Genomic DNA, 11,941 nt, shown 5'->3' on the forward strand with positions numbered 1-11,941 from the left:
TCAGTGGCAAAACACAACAGGCTTCTTTAACTCGTGTTAAAGAACATTAAGGTACAGGTTACAAAACAAGCTGGTTGCCTCAGGGGAAGGAAACCAGATGGCTAGGGGCAGGAATTAGGGTGATTTTTCACTTTGTACCCTTTTCAGCCTCTTGGATATTGATCCACATGAATGTAATTACATTTTAATTTTTCTGGCATATTTTTCTTTTACGTATTAAAATTTTTTAACTTTAAGAAATAAATTGGAGGGGCTGGGGATTTAGCTCAGCGGCATAAGCACCTGCCTTGCAAGCAGGTGGTCGTGAGTTCAATTCCCGGTACCGATAAAAAAGAAAAAGACAAAAAAACAAAACAAAAAAAACGGTGAAGAAATAAATTGGAAGCTGGGTGTGGTGGTACACGTCTGTAATCCCAGCACTCAGGAGGCTGAGGCAAGGCAGGGGAATCTCAGGGTGAAGGCCCTGTCAGGGTGAAAGGGAAAAGTGGAGGAGGAAGATAGGAGGCGAGGAGGGATAGGACTTGGTAGAGCAGTTCTCTTGCTGCAGTCTGTTGAGAGTTAATCCTCAATCAGGTAAAGTGGAACACACCTGTAACCCTAGCTGCTCAGGAGGCTAAAGTGGTAGGGATCACAAGTTTAAGACCCCTGAGAAACACAGCTAGATCCTGTCTCAAAATAAAAAAAGGTTAGGCTACGTACCTTCATGGTAGGTGCCCCTCAGTTCAATCCTTAGTGTCCCCCTGGGGAAAAGCTCTCTCAAAAGTTTGTCAAAATAAAGAAAATAAGAAAACAAACAATACATGGGCCTCATGTCAAGGAAAAGGCAGATTTTTGAGCCCGTGCTTAATCTAATGGATCTAATGGGAGAGAGGCGATTTTATCTGTCTTTTAAAATACCAGCTCTCCCTCTGGCTCTTCAGCCCAGGGTAAGTTGAGAAACCCCTGTTAGAGGGCCTCAGTAAGAAAGCACTGGCAAGAAGGAACCAGCCTTGGTCAGAAATGACTGGACCGGCTCCGCACTGTCTGGATTCTCCCTTTGCTCCCTTGAGCCCTCCACTAAGGGGGGTCAAGCTGGTGGCAGGGGTGTAGGGGACACCGAAGTGGAGAATGACTCATCCCCACCGATGTATTCACAGTCACTAGCCCCATGAGAAAGGCTTGGCCCGTGAGTCCCCTTGGTTGATATGGAGATGGAAGGTTCGAGAGTGGAACGCTCCTGCTTCCGGAACTGTTCCTGACATCAACCCTTACTTCAATCATCACACAGACCCGTAATTAAAACCTCTTGTTTTAGCGAGGAAGGAAGCACACCCAGTGTCAAACAGTCAGGGAAAAGCCCTGTGGCGGCTCCAGCCCCGGCCATGCTCCCGCTATGACAGCCCAGATAGTGCTTCTAGGCTCACTCCTCAAATGCCAGGAACATTTTCTGGTTTACAGCTGCACCCAGCTCCAGGGTAACTAATGGGCTGGAATTCAAGCAGTCCACAGGGCCAAATCTTGTCTTCTAGGGTACATTCCCAGAGATGACTTCCTTATAAATGTGGTCATCACTGCTACCAAACACTCACAGAATTCCTAGGAGGAGCAGTAGATCTAAAATGGGACCTTGTAGCCTGGAGTTGAGTTTGCAGCCTGTCTCAGAAACTGCTCATGGGTCAGTGTGTTCTGGCCCATAATGATGTAGGGCCCATGATATAGGGATGATATAAAACCTCCAAGTAATATCCAAATAATATAAGGGAAATATAACTCCTGATCTGCTGGATGGCCGATGTAGGAATGAAGTCTAGGAACAATGCAGGTTAAGAGGAAGGAAGTATTTATTGAAAGAAAACTTCTAAGAGGGACAGATGGGGGTCCCAAATGGGTGTCCCAGAGTAAAACTATGAGGCAAAGGGGCTGGGGATTTAGCTCAGTGGCATAAGCGCCTGCCTTGCAAGCGGGCAGTCGTGAGTTCGATCCCTGGTACCGGTAAAAAGGAAAAAGACAAAAAAATTTAAAAATAAAATAAAACTATGAGGTGAGGTGGGAATAAGGTGGGATAAAACTACAATTAACTAGTAAGGTTATAAGTACAGTCACTTCGTAATATTGCTAAAATGGGAAAGCACAGGTGGGTATGCAAGGTGGCACAAAACGATGGCCAACCAGCAAGAGTCCGGGTATAGTCACTGAGGTGATACTGCTTAAGTGGGGAGCAAATGAGGAAGTAGTCACGTGTAGCCAGCACACTTGGCACACACAAGGACTTTCCCGGAGCGGGTGGGCTGAGGAGCCCCTACCCAAGGAGACCAAAGTATGTGGGTGTAGTCATTTCTCTTTGTTCTGAGACCTGACCTTCAACCAACGCATCTCCAGCCAAGTTGTCTTCTGCACTGGCCTCTACGGGCCTGACCCTGCCTGACCATCTTCAATATTTCTCTTCTTTTTTTTTGTCTTTTTTGAGACGGGGTCGCGCTATGCAGTTCAGGCTGGCCTTGAGCTCACTTTGTAGCCCAGGCTGGTCTCAAACTCACAACGATCCTCTCACCTCAGCCTCTGAGTGCTGGGATTACAGGCATGAGCCACCACACCCGGCATCTTCAATATATATATTTTTTCTTTTTTCCAGTACCGAGGATCGAACTCAGGACCGCCTGCTTGCAAGGCAGGTGCTTTTATGCCACTGAGCTAAATGCCCAGCCTGTCATCTTCAATGTTTCTAAATAACTTAGCTCTCTTTATTTAATAACAGCACAGCACGTAAGCAGTAATTCCGTCTGCTTCGTCAAACATGTCCCGGCTACTGCCTGCTGCTGTCTTGTTCTCCCGATACCAAGCTGGGGTTAGCCCCCCTGCCTGTGATGCGATCTGTGGTGGTTACTTCACCTCTGAGCCTTGCCTTCCTCTGTTGAGAAGAGGGAAGTGTGACAAGCTCAGAGGCTGGAGGAGGAAGAGCGTGGAAAGAGAGGGGAGCCCTGCAGTTAGCTGCTACCGTCTGAGACTCTCCTCTTCCTCCACAACCTCCTCAACACAGCCACAGGGAGATCTGAGGACCCACAGGTAGTTTTAGGGCTCTGAGAGTGGAAAAAACCATGCATAGGTCTGTGGAAAAGTCTAAATGCTCTTCATGACGGGGAAGTATAGCAGGGGCCAAGGAGAAGTGGCAGCAAAGGGACCCAGGCGCATCTCTGGCTCACGCTTCTGTGTGCAAACCGTAAGTACCAAGGAGCTGAGAGGGCGGAGCGGGGAGGACGGACCAGGAAGGGGTGTCTGGGTGTCACAGACACAGTGATGCTACACAGCCTGAGCCAGAGATGTGCCACGGGTGCAGACACCTGGGAACGCAAAAGAAAGGAAGGGTGATGTCACATCTTGTATCAAGACGCCCCCCCAAAGCCTGTGCCACTGAGGCGGGGTTCTGGAAGGTGACTGCATGTTTTCGGCGCCTTAGTTGGGTTGCTGTTGGAAGGTCAGAAGAGGCAAATCCCTGGGAGTGTGGCCTGGTTTTCGTGTTCCTCTGCCGACAGCCCCCTCCTGCCTGCTTCTGCCACGGAGCTGGCTGACCATGGACTGGAAATGCCTAAAGCACATGAACCAAACTAAATCACACCTTTAATGAGTTAGTGGCAGGTGCTGAGTCCCAGCAACGGGACAGTGACTAAGGCAGATGACCCTCTCCTGGCAGGGGTGACTAGAGGAAGATGGGATGGTAGTGACCGAAGACCAGACAGCTTTCAAGGCCTGCACCGCCTGTTACCCACCAAGACCACAGAAGTTTTGAAGAATGTATGCAAGTGAACTTAGAGGGTCAACGTGACTGAGTGAACCCCTCAGTTCACTACCTGAGTGAACCCCAAATGATTGATCCTGCACAGACTTGACTGAATTCACCAGTAAGTGACCCGATTATATTTCTGTTACCAAAATGGAAGTAAGTGCTATAGAAAGCAGAGGAAAGGGCTGGGGATTTAGCTCAGCGGCATAAGCGCCTGCCTTGCAAGCAGGCAGTCGTGAGTTTGATCTCTGGTACCAATAAAAACGAAAAAGACAAAAAAAAAAAAAAAAAAAAAGAAAGAAAGCAGAGGAAAAAAAATAAGAGCACTACCACTTTGGTACACTCAAGTCCAAGTATTCTGACTTCAAAATGTGTCTTTTGAACAGGCACATACCAGGGATCAAACTTAAGACCTCGCACTTGCTAGGCAGGTGCTTACACCGCTGAGCTAAATCCCCAGCCCTTCTGACTTTTAAAATTTGATAGGAGGTGGGCATGTTGGCACATTCCCACAATCCTGGCACTCTGGGAGGCTGAGGCAAAAAAAAGCATAAGTTTGAGCCCAGTCTGGGCAATTTGAAAATAAAAAGGGGGCTGGGGATACAGCTCAATGAAGAGGCCCTTGGTTCAATTCCCAGTACCAAAAGAAAAAAAAAGTTACCCTACCCGCTGCTAACATCTCACGTGAACCTGAAATAGGGGCTTCCCCTTGCTGAGCCTCAGTCTCCTTGTCTGTAAGTTGGAGCTTTATAACAATAATGAGACATCAAAGGAATTTTATGACAATTATTTTTAGTTACCATATGGCTAAATTGAAACACATGGCAACATCATGTTGGCAAGGATATGGAAAGTGAACACTCATACATTGTTTATGGGAGTATAATTTGGTGCACTGCAGAAAACTGGCAGTATCTACTAACCTAAATACACACAATGGTTTAACAATTGAAATTCTGGATAAATAACCAGCAGAAGTAAGTGCTGAGCCAGGTGTAGTGGTGCACACCTGTCATCCCAGCACTCTGGGAAGTTGAGGCAGGAGAATCACACATTCAAACTCAGCCCAGGCAAGTCAGAGAGATCCTGTCTTGAAACAGAGAAAGGGCTGGACATCTAACTTGGGCAAAGGATCTAGGTTCAATCTGCAGTGCCACACATTAGGAAAAAAGAGAGACAGACAGCGAGAGCCAGAGAGCACTTATATCCATCAAAAGATAAGAATATTCATGGCAGTGCCAAGTCCATTTTTGCTGCTCTAACAAAACACCCGCAGTCACATACTTTGTAATATAAAGCCATTTACTTGAGTCAGGATTCTGGCCCATGAAGGGCACAAAGAGCACAGTGCTATTGTCCTGCCCTCACTGCCTCATGGCACGGCAGAGAAGTTAAAAGGGAACAGGCCACACAGAGAAGGGCCACACCCGTGAGGTGGCCTTGCTTTGTAACAACTTGCTCCTTCCAAAGAACTCACCCTCCTGTGAATTTGTTCTTGAATCCCATCCAAGGCAGAGCCTCCTTGACCTAATTATCTTGCACTTAGGTAATTTAAGAGGCAAGGAGGGGATATAGCTCAGCTGCACAGTGCCTGCCTGGCAAGTACGAAGTCATGAGTTCGATCCCCATTACCTAAAAAAAGAGTTAAGGAGCCTCAGGAAGGATCTATCACCTTACCACCACCACACTGGCAGCCGCGCTTCCGTCAGGAACTCTTGACAGGACATACTCAAGTCAACCAAATCATAGTGGCAACTGTATTTACTTGAGTCAAAAGTTAGCGAGGCAGGCCCCTATACTCCTAGTTACTTGGGAGGCTGAGACAGGATGTTTGTGAGTTTGAAGCCAGCCTGGGCAACAGAGAGGTCCTATCTAAAAAAAAGAAGTTTGATGTCCTTCAAGTAAAAATTAGAAATAACAAGTTCATCACAGTAAAAATAACCAATCTATATCGTGGCATATAACAGTGAAAAAAGAAACCCCTAAAGTGTCATGTGGATGAACTCACAGTATTGAACAGAAGCAGCTAGTTAAGAGAACTTAAGTGAATTCACCCTCCACACACACAAATCCCCCTCACCTCAGGCGATGACCAAGTTAGTGAGGGAACACAATATCAGTTACCTTTAATAGGTGCCAAATATTGATGAAGGAGGTCTCTGAGATGCTCAACACTTTCTATCTTGTTAGTACATTCTAAAAGGCACTGAGCTACAATTATTTGCATACTGCTTGCAAATTACTATCACAGAGTGATTAGGCCAGCAGCCTCCCAAATGAATGGATGCTGAAGGCTTAAATGAGACAAGTGGTATGATTTCAGGGTTCCAGGAACAAACCCTCTAGCAGAATTCAAGATTCTGGGAGCTGAGACAAAGAACTTCTCTGGATGGCCTGTATTTATTTGGTTTTCAAACAAAGGGACAGGATACTGAGGAAAATGTGGGAACCCAGCGGGACCTTGGGAGTAAATTACGCTAATTTAGGAGAACTGTCTTATCTCCAGGCTGATATTGTGGCAGGACTGAGACAGCAGAAGATGCTGCAGCTGCACTCAATCCAGTTAACTGGGGTAGGAGCCAGGCATCCTCAGCTGTGGCCTTGTCCTGTCCTTTGAGGTATCACTGGCATCACAGGCCACAATAGGCCTCACCCAGGACCAGTGACTCACAGAGGTTAACTGTGAATCTGCTGCCCATTTCTGGACAAGGGACCCCAGCCTGGGACAGACTCACAAGAAACACAGAAAGCCAATCGGTTAATTTTAAGTCCTGCTCTGAGCTGATGCCTAGCGGTCTCCATCCGATCAAAACTCATGAAAAGAGGGCAAAGTGACGTGAGTATACGTACATGCTTATCTTTGCATGGTGCCAGCAGTAACTCTTGAATGAACCTGGGGTCCTTTGTAGCCTGTCCTCATGCAGCTGCCAAACCACTCACAGCAATGCTGGAGGAGCAGTGGGAGATGCTGGGGGAAGATGGGACCCTTGTAAGGTCCCTGCACCTGGACAGGATGCTTGTGCCCATAGTCCAAGAGGCCATCCTTGGACTCTGACCCCAGCCAGCTACAGAATCTCACCACCACTTGAGCCCTCGAGGGCAATGCCTGTGGTGGGCCCTGGACCCATCATTGGGAAGCTGCTGTGGCAGTTCAAGTTGGAAGTAAGCGGTGGAGGAGGGCACTTCATGACTCACCGTTGTACCCCACACCACCAGAGGCTGGGCTCCCCTGGGGTGCAGCCTGGATTGGAGGGGTCAAGCCAAAGTGAGGATCTCGGACTAGAACCTAAGGCTGGCTAACTCACCACAGGTAAGTCAGGGTTTCTTAGAAAACAATGGCTGACATCCCCACGCCCCGCCCTGCCACCAAGAGAAAGACTATGGGTCTGTATGTGCCTCCCCCAAGTGCTCCGAGTGGCCATGCCAGGAACAAGCAAAGGCTGGTACTGATTGTCCTGGCCAACCTGTAAGAACCACCAGCACTGACTGGCTCTGGCCAGCAGGTGGTGCCAGAGGGCTTGAGGAATGGGAGCGCTCAGAGGCTGGCACTTGCAGTGACCAGCTCTGTTCTGAGGTTTTCTCTCCTTCCAAGGACACACCATCCTGCCCAGAACCCTGGTCTGGCCACAAGAGGTTAAACTCCAGTGCAGCTTAGCTTGAAATGCAGTGCGGCCCACAGGCAGGCTCCAGCCCCCTGAAGGGCCAGACGCCCTCTGTAAGGAGCAGCGGGCCTGGCAGCACAGCAAAGGTTGCCTGACAGATGAGAAAACAATGGCAGGCGTGACTCAACATCAGGGGTCCAGAGGACTCAGCCCCAACCTGTCATCTGGGGCCAGTACCCTCGATCAGGCAATCTGAAAACCCTGCAGCCCAGTTGAGTGGAGCTGCCCCAGCCACCGAAGGGGTGCCCCAGCCGCTGGAGGGGGTACATCTGTGAGAAACGTCTCCTGAGTATGCATGCAGGCTGTTTGCAAAGGAAGTTTGCCAGGAGAACCTGAGTCCAAGCCCAGCAAGCTGCCAGTATGGACTACACCTTTGCCTAGCACCTTTCCCTTGCCTCATGTAGACTATGGTAAATGAGAGGAAGAAAAACAAGATAGCCTTTCCTGAGCTTAGAATGGCTGAGATGTAATAAGTACAAACAAAAGGAGTGTTGGGGAGGAAATACTATGAAGAAAATGGGTTTAAAATTGAGGAGGAAGGCGGGCATGGAAGTGAATGCCTGTAATCCCTGCACTCAGGAGGCTGAGGCAAGAGGATCGTTGCAAGTTCGAGACTAGCTTAGGCTACAAAGGGAGCTCAAGGCCAGCCTGAACTGTATAGCAAGACCCTGACTCAAAAATAAATGAGAGGATGTTAAAGAAGAAGCCTGCACAAAGAAATATGTAGTCTTGGAAAGAAACATGAAAAGCATTCCAGGCTGTATACAAAGGCTCAAAGATTGGGCTTGGTGCATTCCAAGATCAGCAGGGCCTCCACTGTTGTGCACAACAGGGAGAGGGGAGACAGGCAGGCAAAGCAGGTGAGCACAGCATGAAGTGTTGCACCACTGCATCCCACCTGCGGTAGGCAGCATCTGGCGAAGGGTGAGCAGCAAGTGGCACATCTGATCTAGGGTACAAGGACAGATCGTGTGGAGAACGGGCCACAGTGGGGAAGCAGCAAAACTTTCTAGGTGGCTTGGACAAGGTGGTGTGTTGGCAACTTGAGCAAGGTCTTAGAAGTGTGGGAAATTGCGTGGTGGTAACTGCTCCCTTTGGTATCCATGAGCCTCAATTCACACAGCTGTGTCTGTTTCTCTAGCCGGCTCCTGCTGTGCAAGTGTGGGTAACAGACTCTGCTCAGCAAATCACAGCCTGGCTACAGCTGTCCTGTCAGTGCACATGAACTCCCTCCTCCACAGCTGACACACACCTCTACTCATCCGCTGTCTCTCCTGCCTCCTGTCCTGCTCTCCCTTCAGAGCCTGTTAGTTCCCTTATGCTCATCTCCCACGCGTGTGAGCTTCACAAGCCGCCTTGTACACTTTGCATTCTCAGAACTGAACACCACCTGCTAGGCAGCAGGCACTCAGTAGTTGTTGCATCTTTGGTTTCTTGTCATTTAAAGCCTGTTCCTTAAAAAAAAAAAAAAAAAAAAAGGACCACTGGCGGACAGAGAAGCAGATAGAGACCATAAAGCTGCAATGACCACAGTCAACATCTGGAGCTCAATGCTCTTCTCCCTCCCTCCCAAACCCACAGTTCTGTGATGCAATCCAGTCAGCAGAGCTGTTCAGCCACTCGTGATTCCAGGGACCTTCGAGGTGCCACCTAAACCATGGCAGGCGCATGGCCACATTGGCTCAGCGGGGGGCCAAGTGGTGTCTCACCCCACAGACATCCCTCAAACACATGGCAGCCTCTCTCCTTGCCTGCCTCACTGCACTTCCCAGGTAGGAGCAGCTGCTCGCTGTACACCCTGCTCAAGAGAAAGTCCTCCTCCTGGAAGCCCATATCCCTCACCCTACAACACATACCCTTACTTTTCTCCTTTCTTTCAATTTATTCCTGCCTCCGGCTCTCCTTTCGACCAACACCTCTGTCCTTTGCATCAAGACCTGAAAGGTCCTGAAAATGCTCAGAAAAACAAGAGCATACAGCAGGCCTGGAATGTTAGGAATCAAGGGCATCCAGTCACAGACTTTAATGCAGACTCTCCTACCCCATCCCGGCTAGAACCAAAGCTCAGCCTGGATTCTATCAAGTTAGTGAGGGTGGGAAAGGCTGTCTGCACTTGTCAAATACTAGAGTATTTGACCATAGCCTAAAGGAATAACTGGCAACTTACTTTTGCCTCATTTAACAAGTGATTTAATGACTTCAGGGACCTAGTATTATTTCTACCAACTCACTGTTACTTATGAAATATTTTAAGCTCAAACTGGCTGACATGATACCGAAGATGTTAAGCTAAAAAATACATGCAAGCATGTACAGAAGTGTCTGCAACATGGAAGCTGTCCTAGCCATTCAAAGTATCCATGTGTCGATACAAGCAGAACCCACGAGCTGCTCCAGGAGGCAATGCATACGGCCATGAGGAGCTTCAGTGGTGCACGACCACCATCCAGGCACATGGGTCTGCAGAACCTGCCTGTGAAGGTGCCCATAGCCACTAACAGTGACACTCTCACAGGAAGAAGCGGGAACTCAGGACCTTCCTAAAAATCTCAATCTCTGCCTTGAGTTTACTGTAGGTATATATTTTAAAAAGCAAAAAAAATTTTCTGGAGACTGAGACTCAGATTAGAAATGGGAAGCATTTGTGGGGTCATGCCTTTATCAGAATTAGTGGGTAAATCAGTAAGGCTTCAGGCTCCTCCCGCAGATCACAAAGCAGGGGTCCTTTGAAGAAGGATGAGACAGGTAATGTTGCATTTTTTTGTCTTTTTCTTTTTAATTGGTACCGGGGATCGAACTCACGACTGCCTGCTTGCAAGGCAGGTGCTTATGCCGCTGAGCTAAATCCCCAGCCCAGGACACAGGTAATGAAGGGTAGACATGAGACTTCATTACTACCCTTGCCAGCCTAAGCAGCTAACTTTAATTCCTAAGTCCCACAAAACATAAACCTCACGCTTATCAGAAACTAAAAGTTTAAGTGATTCTTCAGCTACAAAACTACTGTACTCTCTACTCCCCCAACCGGGTCCACAGGATGAAAATGGAGGATTTCACTTGGATACGTTCTTAAAGCTGGAGAAGGGGTACTTCATTTGATAAATGCCTCTCTGAAAGATACCATGGGTTTTCCAACATATGCCAATCATGGTCCACTCTGGATATTCTATTATTTTTGGAAGCAAAAGTTCAGCTATGGTAGCAGCCTACAGATTATACATGTATACTTCACCATACCTTAACACCCAGCTTTCTCCAGAGAAATCCAGACACATCTGGCCTTAAGGCTCACATATAACCAGGGCTACAAAATCTACTAGGCCTTACCTCCCCATGCCCAGGAACCACTGTCAGCCCAGAACAGTTCTGAAAACACGGCAGAAGCCTGAAACCCAATTGGCCCAGTGTCCCTGAAGTCCAGAAGGATACCCATCTCCCAAGCAGAGGCACCAACAGCTGCTTTAGGTCTCTCCCCTCGGTCTTCCTTGCATGCTACAGAGCAGGTACAGTGCTTCTCTTTTCTACCACCTCTGACTCCCACCAGTGGGAGTCTGAGTGGCTGGTGGCTACAGCCTATCATTTTAAGTCTGGCTCGAAGGAAAGATCAGTTAGGTCGTTAGGTCCAGGTCCTAACTGAGCGGTGGAAGGCTTATGAAGTATGAGGAAGGCCCTAGGTCCAATCCCCAGCAAATAGACAAACCACACAACACACAAACCTGCTACATCAGCTTTTGAAAGAACATATAGAGACCCTATCTCTACTGACAACACCCTGGATGGTCAATGAGACTGTACATGATGGATGGAGCTATTTCCAGAAACTCAAGAATTCAACAGTAAAGTGAGCCTTAAGCAGTGGTTTGTTGCATTCAACACGGTAGGCAGAGAAGAGCCTAGCTGTTTTCCCCAAGCCTTGTGAGGACATAAACTATTCAGAACTCCAGCCATGAGCTCCAAGTTCATGATTTTCTTTTTCTTTTGGTCTTTTTGAAACAGGGTCTTTCTATGCAGTTCAGGCTGGCCTTGAGCTCACTCTGTAGCCCAGGCTGGTCTTGAACTCACAATGATCCTCCTGCCTCAGCCTCCCGAGTGCTGGGATTACAGGCGTGAGCCATCACACCCAGCTAGTTCATGATTCTGTCATTAAAAACAAAAGTATGAGGTCAGACACAATGCTGACACACCTGTAATCCCAGGACTCAGGGGGCTGAGGCAGGAAGATCACCAGGAGTTCAAGGTCAGCCTTAACTGCATAATGAAACCCCGCCTCAAAAAGGCAAAAAAAATTTAAAAATAAGGCCCATTTTTTGGCACCGGGCCATAGGCTATAATTCCTCTTTTATCTCTTACCAGCTTTCTATGTTCAACTTTTAAACTCAAACATAACCCTCATTTTCCCCAAGTTTACATACCAGACGAGAAACATTTTAACCTATTTACCAGGACATCAATAAATGCACATCAACTGGCCTGTTACAGTGACATTCCACTCTTGGATAGCAATACTTGAGATTAACATATG

Source organism: Cavia porcellus, unplaced genomic scaffold (assembly GCF_034190915.1).
Source record: "Cavia porcellus strain 051 isolate PalLab524CR breed Dunkin Hartley unplaced genomic scaffold, mCavPor4.1 scaffold_19, whole genome shotgun sequence".
In the NCBI taxonomy this organism is placed as follows: Eukaryota; Metazoa; Chordata; class Mammalia; order Rodentia; family Caviidae; genus Cavia; species Cavia porcellus.